Genomic DNA, 23,304 nt, shown 5'->3' with positions numbered 1-23,304 from the left:
ACACATAATTATCCACCAGTTTTAGATCCGGGTATTGGGATTGATTGGATACTATTTTGTTTTTTAAGGCTTGATATTCTATGTCATTAAAATGAGGAGATGTGAGGTCTACTTCCGGTTCTGAGATATGGAGAGATGAAATTTCGTGCTCGGGTATGCGAGACAATGCATCGGGTACGATGTTGTCTTTTCCTTTTCTATGGCTTATCGCAAAGTTGTAGGATTGGAGTTTGAAAACCCACCGAGCAAGTCGACCACTTAGGTCAGGTTGTTTAAGAAGCCATAACAAACTGGAGTGGTCTGTAATGACCTCAAACTCCTGCATTTCAATATAACAGCGGAATTTGTGAATTGCCTCGATTGCAGCAAGACATTCTCGCTCCGTGATGCTGTAATTACGTTGGGCGGTATTGAGTTTCCGGCTCATGTATGCTATTGGCCTCTCGTTACCTTCATCGTCTAGTTGTACGAGAACCGCGCCGATTCCGTAATTACTGGCATCACAGTGAACGAAGAATTTCCTGCTGAAATCGGGGTTAGCTAGGACGGGTGCTGTTGTCAACAACTTTTTCACTTTGTCAAATGCCTCCTGAGCCTCCGATGTCCAGCAAAATTTTTTCTTGTTAGACACAAGATCAGAGATCGGGGCTACTACTGTGGAAAAGTTATTGACAAAGCGTCGATACCATCCTGCTAAGCCTAAAAACCCTCTCAACTGTTTTAAATTTTTGGGAACAGGCCAATTCAGAATTGCCGTCACCTTATCGGGATCGGTTGCTATGCCCCCGTTTCCAATAATGTAACCAAGGTATTTTACTTGGACCACACAAAATTTGCTCTTGGCCACATTTATGGTCAAGTTGGCTTTCTTAAATTGAGCGGCAATTCGCATCAGTACCTCCAAGTGGCTGCTAAAATCTTCTGACACTATCACTAGGTCATCTAAATACCCAAAAACACAATTTTTCAAATCTGGTGGAATAAGCTGGTCCATTAACCGGCACATTGTTTGGGGAGCCGTGCAAAGTCCAAATGGCATCACCACAAACTGGTATAATGGACGGCCGGGTATAGTAAAGGCGGTATAGGGCTTAGAATCGTCTTCTAGAGCGATCTGCCAATACGCGTCTTTGAGATCTAATTTTGAATTAAATGAGCTTTTGGTAACCTGGCGAATATTCCATCTATGTTGGGGAGGGGGTAAGCATCTTTTTGGGTTACCGAATTTACCTTCCTCGCATCCAAACATAGACGGACCTTTCCTGGTTTCAACACTAGCCTCATGGGCGAACTCCATGGGGAATTCGACGGCTCAATCACACCCAGATCTAACATGCGATCAACCTCTTTGTAGATGATTTTCTCCACCGCGGGAGATACGGGGTAAAATCGTTGTTTGATAGGATTGGTGTTTCCTATATTGATTTTGTGCTTTATGAGGCTTGTTCGGCCGAGACCTTGTTTTTCGAAGTTCGGAAACATTGATATAACTATATCTAATTTTGACCGTTGATCAGAAGTTAAAGGGTAGTAATGCTCAATAGGTCCGGAATCAGTTTCAGATCCATCTTTGTCTAAATCGGGTTTATGAATCATGGAGTGAATTCCATCCAGATTCAAAGGCTTTTCAAATAAATCAATTGTACTTATTATATTGGGTACTAAATTAAATGATTGCCAAAAGTCGATTCCTAATATGAGGCGAGACGAAATGCTTGGTATAATGAACAATTTTATTTGCTTAATCTGGCCTTTGAAAGATATGTCTACCTCTATCCAACCTTTTACTTCTTGGGTTCGGCCATCTGCAGTTCGTACAAACGATTTGCACTTGACGAAATTTGAGTAATGGTGAAAAGGATGTTCAGCTAGATCAGCTCCTACACAGCTTATGTTGGCGCCTGTGTCTAGAAGACCAAATTCAGTAAAATCAAGGAATGAGACCTGAGCGTAGAAACGGTTATCAGAAGGGTTGGAAATGATTGCAGATACTAATAATTTTTTGGCAATTTTCTTTAATCGAAAATATTTTCTATACCGTAGCGTAGAGCGTTTCGGTTTTTGAATTGATGCCACAACTTTTTCCGATTCGTTAAAAATTGCATTTCTTCTTTCCATATATATTTCATACCGTTTATGATATGGAAGTCTTGGAAAGATCAGCCTTAAATGGTTTTGGACGCTATTGGAAGAATCTGCAAAGGGGTACGATTTGTTCAGAAAAACTGGTTGTAAAACACTTTTAGAAGTGTCGGTGTGGGGACGTGGTTTTTTGAAAGCATCTGAAGATAAGATATTTTGTCCTTTATCTTCAGGATTTTTATCTTGAATATCATTGGTTTTGGAATCGTTTGCATTAAAATCATCAGTTGGGGAAAATTTTTGTACAATTCCCTGGGCTATGGATTTTTCTTCGGGAAGTTTCCCTGTCGAAAATTCTTTTGAAATTTTGGTTTTTGCTCAGCACATGTGACGCAGTTTGGCTTGAAAGTATTCTTGGCTCCACAGCCATAGCAGAATATTTTTCTTTCATTTACGCAGTTTTCCCAGAAATGACCCTGCTCATCGCAATTCCAGCAACGGAATTCATTAGGGATACTTTGAATTGCGTCAATTGCTTCGGACTGATCTTCACATGAATCTAAGGGATAGTCGGAAATATCCGCGATTTGTCTTTTAATTGGATATGAACTAGCTTGCCTATTGGAAAGATGTTTCTTCACAAAATCATCGCTCAAAAAGTTTTCTCTAATGTGAACCAACTTTCTAAGGTGGGCTATAGAATTAATCGGAATATACAACAATTCTTGTCGTATCTCTGGGCGAAGATTCCGCGTCAAAACTTCGATTAGTTCAAGTTCGGGCATTTGTGTTGGTAAGCGGTCATGAATGGAAGTGATAGCTTCGAAGAAAGAATCAAAGGATTCGCCTATCCTTTGTTTTCGATTTCTGATTTCCTCTCGAATATCGAATGAGGTCTTGAAATCGCGATATTGAAATTTGATGGAGTCACAAAAGTCCTCCCATACGATTGGATTGGCATTTTTCCGGTATCGCCAGTACCATTCACGGGCTTTTCCAGATAGAAGAATGTTGAGGTTCCGACAAATAAGAGAAAAATCTCCGTTAAATGTATCCTCAGTCAACGTAGTGACCCGGTATAAAAATTCGTCAACTGTCAAACCCGTCGGAGACCCGTCAAATTTTAGATGCCAATTTTGGATTATTGTAGTGATTTTGTCTGGTTGAAGAGATACATTAGATATAAAAAAAGGGGAGGGCGGATTTGACGATCGTTGTTGGTATTGGGATTGTCCTTGTGACAATGGGGGTAATATTTGGGGTAGAGGTGGTAAGGATGGTGGAAGTGTTAGTGGTGGTTGTGTCTGGGATTGTTGTGGTCGAGATTGAGAATTGCGTTTATTAGCATTCTTGGATTTGTTGTCAGACTGAATATTCGGAACATTATTTGGATTACCAGAGTTTTGGCTTGTTATGGTGGGTAATATGTTCATTCGTGTTAATAAACTACACAGACTTGTTTCTACCATCTTCTGAATTTCGTTGTAATCTATAGAACTAGTTAGATTGGTTGGTGGCATAGGCCGATCTTTGTTATGCGAAGGATCATTATTTTGAGTTGGCCGAGTAGGAGACAAACCTGCGGCCCCTTGCAAATCTACACTGCTATCAAGCAAATTACTTTGTTCTTGGAACAGATTCTTTTTAGCGTACCTTGTGTTGTACTGCTTAGCCATTGCGCCACGACCTTTTCCTCTATAGGAATTGCTTGGAAGAGTTTTAGAACTAATAGAATTGGTTGTTACATCAGATAACATACAGGGCATCTTACAAGTTGGACACTCTGTCGTCGAGGACAAATGATTCTCAATACACGTCCTATGGAATGTATGAGAGCATTGTTTTAACGAAAGAAATTCTTGACCTTTGATCAAGGGTTCGTTGCAAATGAGACAAATTGAAGAGTCATTGGTGGCTGTCGATTCAACATCAAGGATGGGATCGAAATTGGAAGCTTCACCAATGGGGTTATTGGCACTAGACTTAGTGTTTGGTGGAGTTCTTTCTAAAGACATTATTTCTTTTTGTCTATATAAGATAAATAACAAAATTGTTCAAACTTTACAATATCGGCTGATTCCAGATATGGTAAACAAGATAGAAAAATAAAAAAAATTATATTTGGTTGGTGTTCCGTTTCTGTGGGTTTTGAAAAAAATGGTAATACTAAGGCTTAATTTCAAGGATATAGGGATACGAATTGGGCTATGGGTGTACAATACAATTATTCTCATTATAACTCAGAACAAACCAGTCGAAATATTTAACTTCTTTTCATATTTCCTTATCAGTTGGCGGATAAGAATCCGCAAAATAGCAAAGTCTTATTTTCCAGCTTCCCAATAAGCACTGATGACTAAGTTCGAAACTATAATGAAAATCGCTGTTAAGTACAGAAACAAAAGGTCATCAAATTCCTAAAATGATTTTCACCAGGAAGTTTATAAGTCATTGAACCAAACGGTTAGTTCCCTCGATATAATTGACTCAAGTAACTACTTTCCTGAAAGGCAACGAAATATAACTTGTCAAAGCTATCATCAATTTAGTTAAATAAGAACCTTATGCTTATAGATTTGAAAACTACATTGAATACTATTGATTGAGCATAGCAAACATCATTACCTAAATGCTTTTAACAGCAAAATAGTTTTACAATACCTTTTCCTTGGAAATAAAAATCTAAATCCACGAACAGGTACTTTAATTTCCTTTTACAGGATCTGAAAATATTTTGAACCTGTAATGGAATGTTATAGTTCATTATGCCCCACGATGGGCGCCATCTTTTATTATGTAACGTACCAATTTCCATGACTATGTAAACTGAGAAGATCAATTCAAAATCTACACCGAAAGAGGACATAGGAGCCATTGATAGGGCTAGCAAACAGTCTGGGGGGTTCGTGTCCTTTTCAATGAGAATAGATTGAGGGTACGACACAATAAAATATTTTTTAGACTCCTGGTTTATTACTTTTACAACTTAATAAAATTGGCCATATGCAAATACAATTGCCCCCGTTGTTACTAAAAAAACATATCCTTTCAATTGCCTATCTTTGGAGAGGTTCTCTAGATGTTTGAAGAGAACGGTGCCTCTTTACCCTCCCTGCCAATGGTTCTACAGGCATTGGTTGTTTTATAGAACCCCGAAAATAAATGTAATAAGGAAAACTATATTACCATCCTTCCATTACCTTCACGAAACGAAACACCCATTCAAAAAAATCTATTCACAGAACATGGTTATATTCATATACATGAGACATTTATTATAAAAAGTTCACGAGATTTTAACTATGTTAAATAACCTGCTATTAGGTATTCCAGATTCAATTCATCTTAATTTTATATCAAATGGATAAACTTAATGAGAACATTATTATTAAATATTAACAAGAAATTTGTAACTGCATAGCTCTATTCTGATTTGTTATTCTGGCATATATGAACAAAAGGGTAATTTGTGAGGTTTTGTTTTAGATATTTCCAATTGTAAGGCTATATTTTCCAATCAAGATTAATCACATTCACCTTCATATACAGATTAGTGTATTTATCACCAACAAACGAAACAAATCAGAATGACTTTACAGACCAAAAGAAAAAAATGAATATCTAGCTATCATTAACTTGGAATAAAGTAATTGACTTCAAAAATTTTTAACACTTATCGATGGTTCATCATAAGATCACACATTAAAAACCAAAGCAAAGAAATAAAAAAAAAACAATAAAACATTACTCACCAAATTACGTTTAATCCATCGGCGTGAAGAGGGCCCTTTTCAGCTTGATGTCATAAAATTTGAAATGCATACGTAATTATGATATTGCCTTGGTAAATATGATGATAATGATGATGAATCCACAGGTGATCTTATTTATATCTTACTAAATGACAAATTTTAAATAATGGTTTAACTTATTTGCAATGGAATTACCCGTTTTTTGGGCTTAGTAATTACTTTACGAATTTCAACTTTGTATTGATCGTGGTTTAGTCTGCAATTGCAGTGACCTGTACTTAAATGATGACGATGAAAGCAACAAGTAAAAATCTAGGGTGGTTGGTTTTTGTTTTTTTGTTGTGATAAACTATGTGATAATCTCCAACAGTGCACACTCCGCTCTTGTTGCTATGCAGTGATTTTTGTGGGGCCATAAACTTGACTTTTTGGGGATTCTCCTTTCGATCGACGATCTGCTAAACTGTTGTTGTTCAATGAATGACAAATTTGAGACAATTTTGATTGAGGTTGTTGTTGCTTTTGGATGGATGGCAGAAGTAATATTGCCGACTTAATCGATTATAATTTTTTGCTGTTCCTGCTGTACAGAAGAAAGGAACTAATATTTTGTGGTGACAACGTGTGCTGTTGCGGCGATTTCTTTTGTAGTTTATTGCAGAGAACGTATTTCTTTCGGGAATTGCCAATTTATTACGAATAAATTGTATTTTGTCTGCTGAATGTAGTTTTTTCCACAGTTTGTGAAATAGTGGAATCCACGCAGTCAATAATGTTTCACTTGTTGACGTAATAATTTATATGTGGGGAGCGATGTGGTACGTAAGTAGGTTGGAATTTCGTGCTTACGTCCACCTAGTCCCATTGGACCCAGAAGATCGAAGTTTTTATCAGACAGCAACGTTTTCTATTGAATTTTCATTGAATTTTTTGAAGAAACTACTTACTTATATTTTCCAAAAAATATTGTTTGGGATATGCGGCAATCGGAAACTTGAGATATTTTGTGAAATTTGATTAATTTATAACTCAAAAGATGTTCGGGATTTTTATAGATAGCAACTTAGATTTGTTTGAGAAAATTTGATGTTAATTATTCGGATGTCGATACAAAAAGGAAGTTCTTTGTAACTTTTAGCAGAAACGAAATGTCTTGTTGGTTAGTTGAGTATCAATTAACCATTATCACATGATTAAGACTATCAAACTGTACTGGCTTAGTTAATGTTTATGTTTAGCTCATGGGCAACCATAAGCGTATGTGGCAGAATTTAACAACACTCAATGCGTTACAAATCAAATAAAATATACAAATTATTCGAAAAATAAATTATTGGTATAAGAAAAAATTCTTCATTATTCTGATTATTATGACCATTGGAAAAATAAGACGCAAAAAGGTAAAAATAAGGAGTAGAAAAAAATTAATGAAAAAAAATTATGAAAACTTCAGAAAACGACCATTACAACAGAGTCATATATCGTCAAAAAATAACACTCATTCAATTTATGAATAGTGTTCAAAAACTGTTGTTTCCAATGTTCAGATTTTTGTCATTTTATGAACCTAATTCATAAAGTAATAAATACTGATTTCTTTTTTGAATGAAACATAAACAAGGTATATACGGGGAATTCCAAGTGAAATCGGACAGTTCGGAGAAAAGTAATTTTTGATTTCAATTGTTTTTGGTTCAATTAATGCTCCTAGCCAACAGAACATTTTAGTATATTTTAAAATTTTTTTTTGACCAACGGTACAGAGATATCGGCTATTGAAATTATCACATTTTTAAAGAACTATGTCCAAATAAATACTCATAACTTCTTTAATATTGGTCCAAATGGGACCATCTTTTTTTTGAATTGTTTGTTTTTTCATCAGCTATCGAAAGAAATACTTAAAAGAGAAATGCACAGTGGGCTTCAATGCAATTTTCGGGATTTAATATTTAAAATCAATTTTTAAATATGATTGTACCCTTCGATTTTTTCAAAAAAATTATATGTTAAACTACGTTTAATTACAAAAATTTTAAGCTCTAAATCGTAATGGGATGCGAATAAATACTATTTTTTCTGAATTTTTTAAAATTTGTCGATACAATTTTTCCTTAATACCTTTGTCCAAAATTTGTATTTCCTGTATTTTTGAAGCTAAGAGTACATATTTATCATTATATGTTATATATTTATCATAAAAAATAGAAAAAAATGCACAGTGGGCTTTAATGGAATTTTCGCTGATGCATTTTCAAAATCGAAAAATGACGCAGTTTTTAAGATGTTTGAGATAAATTCATAAATATAAAATCAAAACAAATATTTATAAATGAAACTTTTAATTTTTTTAATAAAATAATACATTTTAGACAAAGGTATAAAGGAAAAATTAAATTGACAAATTTTAAAAAATTCAGAAAAAATAGTATTTATTCGCATCCCATTACGATTTAGAGCTTAAAATTTTTGTAATTGAACGTAGTTTAACATATAATTTTTTTGAAAAAATCGAAGGGTACAATCATATTTAAAAATTGATTTTAAATATTAAATCCCGAAAATTGCATTGAAGCCCACTGTGCATTTCTCTTTTAAGTATTTCTTTCGATAGCTGATGAAAAAACAAACAATTCAAAAAAAAGATGGTCCCATTTGGACTAATATTAAAGAAGTTATGAGAATTTATTTGGACATAGTTCTTTAAAAATGTGATAATTTCAATAGCCGATATCTCTGTACCGTTGGTCAAAAAAAAAAAATTTAAAATATACTAAAATGTTCTGTTGGCTAGGAGCATTAATTGAACCAAAAACAATTGAAATCAAAAATTACTTTTCTCCGAACTGTCCGATTTCACTTGGAATTCCCCATACATATGTCTATTATATTTTGCAAAATATGAATCAATTCATTCATTGTTCATTCAAAAATTGTATATGCGAACTATATAAATAAGATTGATATAGTGATTGTTTGGTTTGTTAGTGTGGTTTGAAATCTATTTTTAGTATGGCTAACAACTCAAATGTTCTATTACAAATAAATAGGGTATAAGAGATTACGTTACAACCGTACTAAAGGCTCAATAAGTGCAGGAGGGATTTTGTTTTCTATTAACTGCAATGTTGCCACCAGCTAACTTTTAGTAACTGAAAGCCCTGCTATAGAGTGCTGCGTTTGTATATGAATTAAAAATGATTTTTATTGTCGAACCATTCCATACTAAATATGGTCATGGAAAACGTAATGACTGGACATTTTTTTTTTGCAATTGCTAGACAGAATGGTGAACAAAGCTTCAGCGATGGACGGATGACTGGTCATTAATAAATCAGTCAACATTCACTGAACGTGAGAGAGATGCTAAAAATTATAAGCGTATTTTTAATAGGTTTTTCAAAAATATTACGAGAGCATTTTGTTAACGAGGTAATTTTATGTGTGTGTATAAGTGAGAAGATCGTAGTCTTTTTTGGATATTACATTTAATCCGTGTCTTTAATGTCAGAAGACTCTAGATTGGATCAGAGTCTAAGCCAATTCTATGGTATTTTAATACATACATAAGTATGTGCATTTTGCAAATATCAAAAATACCTAAGCATACGCTATGAATTGCGTACTAAGTTGTGAGATAACCTCCCAGATTTACAGGATATTCTGGATACTCTTAACTATGTTCACTTTGAAGTTAAACGATTGATAAAAAATAATTGTTTTTATCCTTGTCGTGAAAGTCAAAATGTTCTTCAAAGATCTAAAAACATCATAGTACGTACATACATACGTATTTATTTATCTACTTGAAATTGATGTCACAGAATCATTGAATATATGACCTTCTCAAATGCATTCAATCATAAAAACCAATGTTGGATATTTGAGATGAAATAATGATGGTTCTTGACATTTTCTGCACAAAGTAGATCTAATGATCACCGTCAAATATCTGATACAATCAAAATTCATATGTACGTGTGTACACATAAGCCGCATTATTTTGAGGCCACTTCAAAACCGCCGAACTACGTGCATACAACATATGAACGAACACATAAATACCGCCATCATATACCCCGTATGTATTGCAATAACTTGAAAAATCAGGGCACACAGAGTTCGTACTACAAATTCGTTGTGTTTACATGGGCAAATGTAAATTTTAGTTCATACATAATTTATTGAACAAATAAAAACATGAGTAAAGTTACAGTCAGGGTAGTTTGCGCACTATTTGTGTGTTGGATGTTAGTGAGGATTGAATCGACGTTGTTGTTATTGTTTTGTGAACGGCCTCAATATTTGCAGTGCATGTGTCATGTGTGAATAAAGAATATGATGATGAGAATAACATATGCAATGGTGCTGAATTTCAATAGAAACATCAAAATCGATGTTGAAATTATCAATTCCAAATCAAATGAAAAGATGGGAGGGATTCAGAATCTAATGCAGGACAATTACTGACCAATCATTCTTGTTTGTGGTTATCAGCAATTTGCCCACAAATTTGGTAAAAATCTAAAAGCAACGAACAACCCAACAGTCAATTTGTCAACTCCTGGTCTTCTGAAATCGTTTTCTTATTAAAAAGTACGTAGCAAGGACATAGAATGTAGGAAGGGCAACAGGGAATGTAAAGGCTGAAACGCATAAAAGAATAGTTGTATCACCGTCTCGCACTGAAATGTCAAATTATAAAAGAGTATCAGAATAATTTGAGAGAGTGCGCAACACGTTCCCATAATTAAGGGACTTGTTAAATCAACAAGTTCCGAGGGTGTTTGTAAGTTCTCCTACTACTGCCCTTAACGAGGGAAATCACTATGTGACATGGCTTGACCGAGGTAGAGTTGCACAATCACCTACCTCTGGAAACCTTAAGTTTCCTGCGGACAAACAACTGACTACGGGGTGTTCCCCTAAAACAAATAAAAAACCAAATATGGAAGAAGAAAAAATTAATAAAAATTATGGTATAGTGTAGGGAATAAATAACCCAGTACAGGCGGGCACTAGTAATCTGCTTGCGAGTCATACCTCGTCGTCAAGTCATTGTGAGGAAACATCTCCCATAGATATGTGTGCCTTGGCATCTGTGGTCGAAGGTACACAACCTACGTGAAAAGGGAGGAGGAGACAGGGAAGCTTAGTGAGAGAACGAACTTGACCCAACCATCAGAGACTGGGAGCGAAACTGACACTGAATCCGACAGCAACATCAAACTGCACACCACCGTTTTGGGAAACCCCAATAAAGAGGATATCCAAAATAAGATAGATAGATGAAATAAGCTAAAGTATCGCAAAACATAAAGCGAAAAGGGTGCAGTGGTCAGAGGCTCAAAGGCGAAAGTTGAAGAAAAATCAGGTCCGAACGTAGGATCGTCTTGAATGACCGGGGACTCAGAAAATAAGTCTAAGACCTTCCAAAATAGACAAATTACCGTAGAGATTGGTAGGCAGCCAAAAGCATTACAAGGAAGAGCTGTGCTATACGGTGATCGACACCGGAAGAAGTTCGAGAAGTCTACACAAGGATCATCAGACAGACATTGAAAACATGACCAACAGGGGGCTGGGTGCTGAAAGGGCCAGGGTCAGATTTGGCACAAAGAACCCGGCTGTAGGGTGTCCAAGAAAATCTGGCCCATCCTCTCTAAGCGAAGGACCACATATCTACTTTCCATGGGGAAATCCGACCTGAAACGGGTCACTGCCGAGTAAGGGCAATGCCATGCAAATGGGAAGGAGATGATGATATTGACTACTGCAAGTTGTGCGAGGATCAGGAGGAGACGGAGACGATCGAAGACCTATTATGCCGATGCTCGTGACCCGTAGAATGAGAATCATGGGGAGCACACGATCCAATCTCTGACAACCTTCGGCCAAACCGAGCCAACAAACCTGCTTCTACTCTCCAAAGGTCTGAGATTGCTTCAGCGAGAAGGAACTACTGCACCATAACATGGCAAACTCTCTCACTCTCTTCTATAAACCTATATCATATATAATCATTCTATATCTCACAATTTCTACTTTTTGCATGTGCTTTATACAGCTTTCTTCTTCTTCCACCTATGATACCTATTTTCCTGTCTACAACTTAATCTTTCAATACTTTAACAGGATGAACAAAATTGACCACAAAGTCTCCCAGCTGCGCGTCCTTTAACCTAACCTAAGGGGATTCTCTTAATGTACCAATTGGGCCCACACAGAAACTCTGCAGCTCTCGCGAAGGTAGTCAGCAGTATAACAAATCCCTGGGAAGGTATCAAATGAAGCTGGTGAAAGGTAGAAATCCCTCACATAACCAAAGCGGCGGTATACGTCAAGGGATACGGCTGCAAACTCGAGACGAAACGCATACTCGAAGTCTTTGGCATGCAAAATTAGGCTTTAGTAGTGAAGAGATGGGGAGACTTCCACAGGATGGAAAAAGAGGATAACACTCTCCTCATGGTGAGACTTGACAATGTCTCGCTGGGCATTCTCGCATTGGATGGGCACGGATCAGTGAGGATGAAGATGCCAAAAATAGCAGCCTGGAGTTCAACCCCCGCCATTTCTATTGGGAAATTTAGTCTTACTTCGGATATTCAACAACAGATATATAGCGCGTGTCTGCAGCAGTAATGATGTCGCAGAATGTTCGCTTAATTACCCGAAGATCTAACGGAATGGCAGCTCTTTGAAGCCTTGCCAATCGGCTATGTCGTGGTCACAATATTAAGGCGGTCAGAAGTAATAAAATCAAGTGATCTATTGAAGGAGACGGCTTTGATAGTCATTTATCAGACAAGGTACCACAATGGTGATGTCGGTGACCTATGGCAAACGCCCCTTATCCCCCCTCCTCTGCTCAATGTAAGAGCCTTATGTAACATCTCACCGTTGTTGGCATTTAGCCATTTGGCATTTATGTGGTATGATACAAAATATGCGATGCTCCTGGATATCGTGATACTCTTTATGCCCAAACACGGTCCAACCAGCCCACCAGCAACCCTTCTTCTTGGATTGCAGAAGTTCAATACACTTTCACCATTATGGAAAAGGGTGCCTAGCCCGCGAGTACCCTTTACATGTTTTAGCAGTCTGGTTTTCAGAAAAGTTATCTAAAATTATTTAGCCTTACAACCTAGAAAATGTCCAATTAACGTTCAACAATAACTACATGTACCTACACCCAACAGCTACGTTAACGTCCACTTTTTTCTCCCTAATACCTACATAACTTTTTGCAGTCCGGAAGTTTGTTGATGCATTCAAAATCAGTAAACCTATCATCAACATAACAAATAAAACAGTCGTAGCCTCCATACAATTTGTAATTCATGCGATGAATGTAATGGAGGAATCAAACACAAAGCAAACCAAGAGAAAACCGTAAGAACCCTAAAATTTTCGCATACAAATGTTTTCGACATAAAGTTATGAATTCGTCGTCATTTTTTCGTCTGTCTTTCATCCCCAGAAGTAGGTAGCAGCAGTAGCATCATTGTCAAAAAGGATTTGGGGGGGTGCCAAAGGATGGCAACGCTCTGTTTAGTAATGCCAACCAAATGCGGATGAACAACCCGCTCACACAGCTAATGCGTTGCGCGGCACAGCAGAATTGTGCAACATTCGAATATGGTTGTCTGATTGCCGGCCGGTTGAATGCTTGATTAGGGTTGGTTAGTGTCGCAATGGTTCATTCGCATGTTGGCGTTTTTTATTTATCATTTGTTTTTGTTTCACTTGTGTCACTGCGAAGAAGTGAATGTCGGCCTGCTATGCTTGGGCGGGTAGAACAAAATAAAAACAACAACACGAGCAGTAGTTGAAAAACGTGTTTCTCATTTGTTGTTATCGTTTTGGCTTGACGTCGGCTTATGTTTATTGCTGTATCCAAGCGAGACCCAGTAGACAGACAACACATATGCTCAACTTCTGTCTGAAATCCATTCCACCTCTCGCCTTAGCAATTTTTGTTTACAATAATAAATCCAACTACTGTCGCGCATTTTTTTATTTCATACTTTTGGTCTGTTTCGTTTTTGTTTCCTCACTCACTTCGTTTTTGGCTACATTTTGTTGTGTTTGTTATTCGTCGTAAGCACCAACAGAGCGGGAGGTTATCGCTCGTTTGCTCTTGAACTTGAATACTGCACCTCACGACATTCGTATAATTCGCATAAAATAACAAATCAGCAAAAACTACAAAACAAAGTAGCAAAACTAATAAACAAACCTCGAGAATCAGTAGCTTCAAGCTCAAAAAAAACCCTTGTTTTTGTCTGATGTTCTGTTTTTCTCTTGTCGTTTGCAGACATTGCAATTATTGGGAAGAGAAAAAGAAATTTAATAAAAAGGACATTCAATTTAAGTTGTACCCGAAAACTGCGCAAAAACTTATTTTTAATCTTAAATAGTCAAGGTCAATTCGTCGGTGTCATGCTTAAGTGTTCCATACGCCATTTGCCTGATTCGAGAAAAACTCAAGTTAATGTTTAAGGCCATACAGGATAAAAATGGTGCAATAATCCAACACTTTAAGAGCTCAGTTCTACTTAACTAAACTCATAGAATATGTCAGTAGTTTATTTTAGTCAGATATCTGTGATAGTCTAGAAGTTATGGCAAATTTTTGTAATTGCAAAAAGTTGCTGAATTGTTCCATGGAATCTTTTTTTCATGTTTTTGGCAGTTTGTGTCACATGGAACACGTTTTGTCACATTTCAACCAAAACACTTTTTATCAATCGTGTTCCACCTCCCTTATATGAAGTGCTACTGTGGAGTTTAAAAATCATAAATGAAACATTTATTTTTCTCATATAAATACAATAAGGACCATTATTATAGGTTTATTAAAACATTTATTTAAGGGATTTCCCTCACTTATCACTATTTTTTGTGGTAAAAATTTCGATCGGCCAAAACGGATTGATATTTTGCATTTCTAAGGTAACATAAAACATTTAAACGCGATTTTCTTATAATACCATTTTTGTAGTCGGTTAGCTTCAAGTCGAATGGACGTTTTTGTGTATATTTTTGTGGACTTTCATCAAAATTTTGTCTTTAAACTATGGATTTTTTGTTTAAACGATTGATAAATTTTCGTTTTCATATAACAATACAATATTCGAAAGTATTTGGATTTAGAAACTATTATTCTTCAGTTTTTAAACCAAGTCCTTTAAAAGAATTTGTTCCATACGCCACACTTTTCCGTAACTTGGCAAAAATTGACAATTTTTTGTTCCAAACGCCATCATTTTTGGTGCGGAACAATTCGTTTTTGTCTCTTTTTGTTCCATACGACAAACGACATGGATATGGAACTAAAAAGTTCAAATTTGTTTTGTTCCATACGCCAGGCTTTATGGATATGGAACAAAACGACAAGATTTTTTGGATCACAAAGCGGATATGGAACATACTGGCATCTGAGGATCTCAGAAACTATAAGAGATATAGAAAAACCGACCAAAAAATCTGAAAGAGCATGGTTCAAAACCTTGTAAGGTACCTTTATCTCAAAATGTCAAAAATGGCGTATGGAACACTTAAGCATGACACCGACGAATTGTGCTCAAGTTTAAGGAATAAGGCTAAAACATATTTCATCCATGACGTGCATACGTCCCAAAATAAAATTTTAAAATTGTCTACTATATAAAAGAAGACGCTGAACTCCACGAAGGAGCGGAAAGTTGCCGCCTGCATGCGAAGAATTTCTAGAACATTGTTGCTACGACCAGAAATAAACATCTTTGTTCCTTACTACAATTTTATAGGTACTACTGTAGTTTTAAGACTGAATTGTATGAAGTCGCTCCCCAAGCGGAGTTCAAGTCCTGCCGATCTCAGCGGTATATTCAGCATGGCTGCCACCGATGAAGTAATCATTGGATGCGACCTCAATACCAAGTATCATGACTGGGCAGGCTTCATAGAGCATTTCCCTCGATCTTATGGGCAAGTACAGGATTTTCAAGACTGTTTCTCGACAACAATCAAAGCGAGGAAGAAACTGTGCTCTACAATTTCTATGGAAGAAGTGTTTTGTTTCAACACAAATTGGGCAAAATCCCAACAACAAAGGGTAGCGGCAACTGGGGAGAAACCCTGGAGCCAACGACAGCGAACGGAAAATAAATAAAAAGAATAAAAAACCTTTATTTTATTTTCGAACAATATCGGTTACAAAGAAACACTTTCCATTTATTATTAAAAAAATCCACAAAATAACTATTTCGAAAATGTTTATTAAGGTAAAAATCAAAGTAATTTTAAATTAATAAATTATTAATTTACAAAAAGCGTCTAAGGAGACAGCTGCAATATGGATTGGAGTCGCACATCCTTCCCATCGGCAGGAATTTCACAATCGCAGAAGTGGCTGCAGGCGTTGATGGTTTAAGCTCCGTATTCAGTCAAGCATTTGATGACAAGAAAAAGCTTCTTTGGATATCTTCCACTCAACATATTAAGATTCATAGCAGAGCAGAAAAGGCTGCAAGGCATCCTAAAATGAAATCCAGATCCTGAGCGTCATCCTATCCTCAGAGCGGACAGCTGCAGGCCTACCCTTCAGGCATCCCATCACCAGTCAAACGATGAATACCTCCTTCGCAACCAGATCAGTTCGGCTGTGGAACGAATTGGAAATCACATGCAGATGGTTGAATTTAGTAATGTGCTAGTATCAAATGCATCCTTAAAAGGTGATGGGTTTTTATGGGAAAACAATGGGCTTGTTGATCCAGAAATGATCGGATCAGCAATGTCACAGCGACCACCGAAGAAGTCTTGGTACACCCACAAAGTTCTGGACATCACACTATATTATTCAAGCACTGTCTCAACGTTGGATATTCCCCGATAGTCTGGAAAGAAGCACTAGTGGTACCGATCCCGAAACCTGGAGATGATACTCGTCTGTGTAGAAGCTCTAGTCCAATTTCCCTATTATCGCCCTTTGGGAAGTTGTTCGAATATTTCCTACTGCGAAGCATCAACCAGGCCATCGATACAAGGAGAATTCTGAGAGAATGCCAATATGGATTTCCAGCTAAACTTTCAACAACCCATGCTCTGACAGCCTTCTCCACATACGTAACGGAAGGTTTTAAGACTGGATTTCGCCAAAGCTGGTGTTGCTGACTACGACCCGTCAAGGCAGGGTGCCTCAAAAATCTCTAATGGGACCAGTTCTGTATAACTTGTTCATCAGCGATATACTAGGACAGCCTTAAGGAGGAATGCTGCTTACCTAAAACGATGATATCCTATTGCCGATGCGTTGACGCTTTGGGAGCACAGTGGAAAGACGCATGAATGTGTATATGGATATACTTCAGAACTTTTTCAAAAAATGGCGACTCAACGTTGGAAAATGTGGATTCCGTGGTTTTTATGGGCAAACCGAAGTCAAAAGCGAGAAGCTTCAGGAAGTACATACCAACCATTAAAGTTGAAAATAAAATCATAGAAACTTCTTACAATATGAAATATCTGGGCATTATTATCTACACTATAGGTCCGACTTCTGCCGGAGCGTGAACTCTGTGCTGTCAAAACCCAAAAGATGAAATTTGGCTACCAAAGGCTTTTCGTATGAGAGTAGGATTATATCCGCATGTAAAACTGCTGAACTATAAGCAAGTAATCTGGTCCATCATCACCTACCTTTTGCAGCCTGAGCAGATATACATATCATATGGCCAAATCGAAAGGGTAAAGATCTGGGAAAGGAGGATATTGGCAGCGTGCTTAAGCCAACAATTGATGCCAATAGAGTAGATAGACGTCCGCCCAACAAAGACATCTACAACCCTCTAGGATCGACGCATTTATGATGAGAAACGCGCTATACTTTCTGGGAAAGAGGGAATAAATATACGGATAATAGGATGGTGAAAAAAATGCTGGATTATAATGAGGAACTCCCCATCATTCATCACTTCATCATAGACTAATGAAACATAGACGTCGGATCTCTCTCACCGAGTATGTTCGAATTGAGTGTGGTAAATAAGAAACTCAATATAAAATGAAAAAAAATACAAGTTAATAAATATTGTATTCTGGCAAAAGACTACATGGGGATAGTTTTTGATGGGAACTATATCCTCAGATAAAAATATCCAAGAAAATATGCAATTTTTCCCAAAAATCGTCTTTGAACTTTTTTGAGTTTTCGGGTTGGAGTGACATGACCGCGGAAAAATTGAGTGATCCGTCGTCTGTATATGTATTAGTCTATGACTGCATTATAATCTGACTTAACTATGGCAATTGTGAAATGAAATTCTAGATGATTACTGGTGCACCGGGTCATACCTTTCAATTCGCCAACAATGCCCGATGCAGTTCTACTCCAGGGCGAGATTCCGAAGAAAGTTTACTATATTGTTTGGATACCAAACACGACTATACTACTGTAGTTTTAGACCAATGTCCTGTTTCTCTAAGACGATTCGAAATCAAATTCGTTCGAATTACAACCAAACACTTATTGTCGTAAACAATTTTTTTTGATTGAAGACAAAACTGTATCAAATATTTTGCAAAAAAAAAAAAACAGGAGTTTGGTAGTAGTTCGAACGAGTTTTTATTCGGATCGTCTTAGTGAAACAGGCCACAAATTTCGGTATAAAAAGAGGACTGAATTGTAAGAAGTCGGTCTTTCCAATTGAAAGCTTTACAGCAAACTTATTTATTTAATATTCCCAATGGTTCCGACCGATGCATAAGGGACAACTATCTGAGAGTTTAACCCACCTAGAACCCAAAGTGTCAAATTAAAACTACACCAAAACGGAGACTTTTTTAAATGGAAATTACCTTAAATTTTTATAGTGATAAAGCCTTAAGTACATAAAATAAAGTCAGTTTTATTAAAAACTTTGAATTTCTTGGTTAAAAAAAAATAAAACAGCAAAACAAAAACTTAGGTGAACCTATCTTCTGCTTCTCCTTGCTTCTTTTCCTTAAAGTAATTTAAAGCATCGAATTGTTTAAAGATTTTTTTTGTAGATTTGCTCAGCACGTACTTCGTTCTACACCCACTGCAACAATTTTTCAAGGAGCCAAATATTGCTTCCTCTACAATATTACAATGTCGCCGGTCATCACCACAGCCAACAAACATCACCATCAACAACAGAATTGTTAAGTGGGGTTATACAACTCATTTTTTGGGGAAAGAATTCTGTTTATGGCTGCAGGAAACAGAACAGAAGAATTAAAGAATAAGTCTGTCTGCTGGTCTGGTTTCTGGTTTGTTCTGGTCATCATGATTTGACTTAAAAAGGAAAACTTGTTGTAATATATTCGTCGTCGTTGTGCTGTTTTTTTTTTTTATTTCCTTTGTTTTTATTTTTCACGTTTTTGTCATACTTCGTTCTGTCTGCTCTTTGTGGTTTCTTGTTTTGGCTTAATGTTTGTGTTGTTGTTGCTTTTTGCCAAAAGATAGACCGTCTCGAGCGATGTGGTCTGGTCCACCTTTGCTGGAAAGGTGTTCCATAGAAGCGCAACGACGACTACTTACAACAAACGCAGACAACAGCGGTCATCAACAATATCCTTGTTGATCTTGTTAAGAACCAGTTAGTATGGATTTGTAAGCAGAGTCCAGACAAGGCTTTTTGTTTGTTTCTTTGTTTTTTTTTCGTATCGGCCAAACAAGTTGAAACCTGTATCCGTAATTTGATATTTATGCTCGCTTTAGTATTAACAAAAAAAAACAACAACAAAACGATTGATAAGAAGTCTGGTTTTTTGTCTTCCGTTTGCTTTTGTTTAAGTTACCATTAAAGTAAGAATATACTTTTTTAATGTTGTATTCTGTTGTGGAAATAAGAAGATGGATTAATTGCTAAGTAGGTTTTAAAGAGTTTCCTTCACATTTTTAGCAAACCATTTTATGAAATTGCAGCCTTAGAGTACGTTTACATTGAAGAATCCATTTGATTTCAACTGTCAATTCCATTGAGTATACGTAAAAAAAACTCTTCTTAAATTCTGAGGATTTCATGCGACGTATATGTAATTGAATTGACAGTTGAATATTATTCATTATCATGGCATGTCATAGATGAATCATTCGTTGTACGATTCATACCAAATAAAACGAGTGTTCGTTTAGATTACGGTTATACAATGCTTTATTGACTTGACTTCAATTATTCAAACTTCAAGACTACAGTTTACTTCTTTATTAAGCAGCTTTACTATTTACTTAAGTTACACTTTACTTCAACGGTTTTAATTCCGGTTTGAATCGCAACTCAACTTGCCCTCCTGTTACCCTCCCGTATTTATACTCGCTCACTGTTCTAGCATCTCAAACAATGAATGACGCCACAATGTAGAAAGGTTATTAGACTAAAACCATAGACTAATGAAGGTATAGACAAAGGATTACTCAATTTTTCCGCGGTCAAATCACTCAAATCACTCAAACCCAAAAACTCAAAAAATTTCAAAGACGGGAAAATACAATATTTTCTTGGATATTTTTATCTGAGAATATAGTTTCCATCAAAAACTAACCCCATGTAGACTTTTGTCATAACAAAATATTTATCAACTTGTATTTTTTGAGTTTCTTGATCACCACACTTAATTCGAACATACTCGGTGAGAGCATTCCGTCTTCTATACTTTGTTTTGTCTATGCTAAAACAGTAATCGGCACACAACAACAAAATTTTGAGCAAACACTGTGTGAGTCAGGGATGGAAAATTCAGTACAACAGTACTTTTTTCAGTACCATTTCACTATAAAAAGTACCGAAGTACCCCCGCGGCCAATTCAGTACCATTTCCATACTCTAGTCTAGAAAAATGTTATGTGGAACTAAAAATGCAAAATTCAAGATAAATTTACTAGAAATTTTAAAAATCTGGATATATGTTGGGAATATACCAAAATATGAATCTATATTGATCATTTTCTTCGTGGAGTTCTTCTAACCTTTCAGAATCCGAAATAACAAGTTACAGTCACAACGATAGGCTAATCATTTAAAAGACTTCACATCGAGCGGTATCGAAGTACATTCCAATATGAGAATCTGCAATACCTCTTCTATGGGGGCCATATTGGTGCTAGAAAACCATCGACAGTCTGACTATCGTTGTGATTACTGACGCAAAACAAAGTTTATATCGGCCACCAAAACTTTTTTTGGACTATCTGTCACGAATTATTTAAAAAATAATTTGTTCAGAATTCAATATAAACAAGACTTTGCGACAGCGATCAAAACGATAATTGAACTATAGATAGTTTGGCAGCTCTAGGCTATTTAAAACGTGCATCTATAGTATATATATATATATATATATATATATATATATATATATATATAGATTCTATACCCACATTCTCTATAGGAATGTTTTATATCCATATCGAATACAAAGTATCTAATTTCAGTAATTTAGATAGCATAATGAGTCTAAAACTTTTAAATCAGAACGTGGACTGCACTGACAAATTTCAGGAGGAGTTTTGTAGCCCCAACGAAGACTAAATACCAAATTTCAACTATTTTGGTATGCTAATGTGGCTCAAACCTTCAAAATACCGAAAATCGGGAGGTACCGTTGTGTGGGAGCCATATCAAAACGTGAACCGATAGAGATAGATTAATTGAAGCTTCTGTACCAAAAAAAAAGCTCCATATTAAATATTGAGAGCTGTATCTGGAATTCAACAAACACGGACCTGGTTAAATACTTTATAGCGTCTCCGACGAATATTTCGATGTGTTACAAACGGAATGAGAAAGTTAATTATACCCTCCAATATGGTATAAAAATATATACCGTTTTGAAATATTCTTCAGATTACATAGATATAAGCCTTTGTTTTTGTTTTTTTTTTTTACTGAATAACAAATTTTTGTGTTATTTTCCTTAAAAAAATAATAAAAAAGTACATTTTCAATGAAAAAAATACAATTTTAGTACTGTTTAAAATTTTTAATTTTCCATCCCTGGTGTGAGTACATGGGTTTTCAATTAGTTAAATTGTGAGTGGAGAGAGATGCTCTCTTTGCTTGCTCGCGAGTAAAGGGCTCCGGAATGGTGAACCAGATCTAAAAAAGTGTTGCAGCTAAATCTGAATTGAAATAATGCTAAAAAGCTAAAATAAATATTGAAATGCCAAACAAATAATTCTAAATTTGAAAACGTAGTTTTTTAATTAAAATATACCCTCCGACATTATATGGAAGGTATATTAACACGTTCGCGAACACCCAATTTTTTCAGAAGTTAGTTTTTTTAAATAATTATTAGTCCTATTACAATTTTTTATTTATTATATTATGGATATTGATAAAATTAATAGTACTATGTACTTTAATCGCAAAAACGTACGATTGTATAGAAGTAAATTACAAAAAATTGACTTTGCAAATGAATGCTATAGCATTCACGTCCGCGAACGTGTTAAGATTGTTTTTCCGTTTGCATCACATTAAAAAATCATTTGCGACCCTGTTAAGTATATATGGTAACATGGGGCGCCTTCGCCACTGGGGCGGCTACGCCAGCGCCGATTTTCTCGCAAAATACAAGTGCTAGAAAAAATCCGTTAAAGGCAAAATTGTGAGTTTAATGAAGGGGTATCATCTCCCAAAAGTTGGCAGTTGTGTCATAGCTATGATAGCGGACGCACGCGGCTTTGTGATTTCAGGGTAGTGGGAAAAATAATTATGGTAGATATTTTTTGTGATATCTTCCTTACCTCTTGTGATATCAAAAACACATTTTATACCGTTAGAAGACAACTACTAAAGAATATAAATCCCAATAATTCGCATGAAAAAAGCCATTGCAAATGTCAATATAGCAATATTATGAAATATGATAGGGGCGTGGTGGGTTAATGTTAGAAATTTGTCATGTTTAACTTTTATTCTTTATACCATAGATATACCACACTATAATGTGAAATTAAAATCAAATATTATCCTAAACGTATCTTGTTTTAGTCATATTATGATTTTTGCACCTAAATTCAAGGTACCTACTTCAATTAACCACCAGAGGCGGTTACTTGTTGTGAATTTTAAATTCAGTTTTGATTATTCAATAGAAAACATGTTCCTTTTTTGCATAATGTTGATATTTAAGGAAGAAGTATGGTAAATTACAGTTTTAGAGTCCGTTGGAGAATGTTCAATATCGATGGCGAAGCTGCCCCATGGGTGGGGAGGCTTCGCCACTTTTAGATATTTTGTAAATTCTCAAAAATAATATTTTAAAAACAAAATTATAACCATTTATATATCAAAACTTATAGTCAATATATGCTAATATTTTTACCAAAAATAATATTTGAAAAAACTTTAACGATGTCGCTATGAGAACATTTTGAACAAAAACGTGGCGAAGGCGCCCCATGTTACCATATATTTTTGATCAGGGTAAAAATCTTAGTCGATTTATG

At 35.9% G+C, this 23,304-nt stretch overlaps 1 protein-coding gene and 1 long non-coding RNA gene across 2 annotated transcripts in view; both read right to left on the bottom strand.

The window, feature by feature from the left end:
• LRP1 (LDL receptor protein 1) overlaps window positions 1-23,304 on the bottom strand; it is a 531,524-nt gene that overhangs the window by 482,993 nt on the left and 25,227 nt on the right. The window lies entirely within an intron of this gene.
• Window positions 5,332-7,193, bottom strand: LOC141405763 (uncharacterized). Its single transcript, XR_012413261.1, has 2 exons — window positions 6,782-7,193; window positions 5,332-6,741 (listed from the first exon to the last, which is right to left on the bottom strand). It is a non-coding gene; the product is annotated as an uncharacterized lncRNA (long non-coding RNA).

This window comes from Musca autumnalis, unplaced genomic scaffold (genome assembly GCF_047663935.1).
Source record: "Musca autumnalis isolate F117 unplaced genomic scaffold, ASM4766393v1 scaffold_5, whole genome shotgun sequence".
NCBI classification, from domain to species: domain Eukaryota; kingdom Metazoa; phylum Arthropoda; class Insecta; order Diptera; family Muscidae; genus Musca; species Musca autumnalis.
Note: the sequence above shows the minus strand (reverse complement) of the source record. Positions and strands in the feature narration are given on the sequence as shown.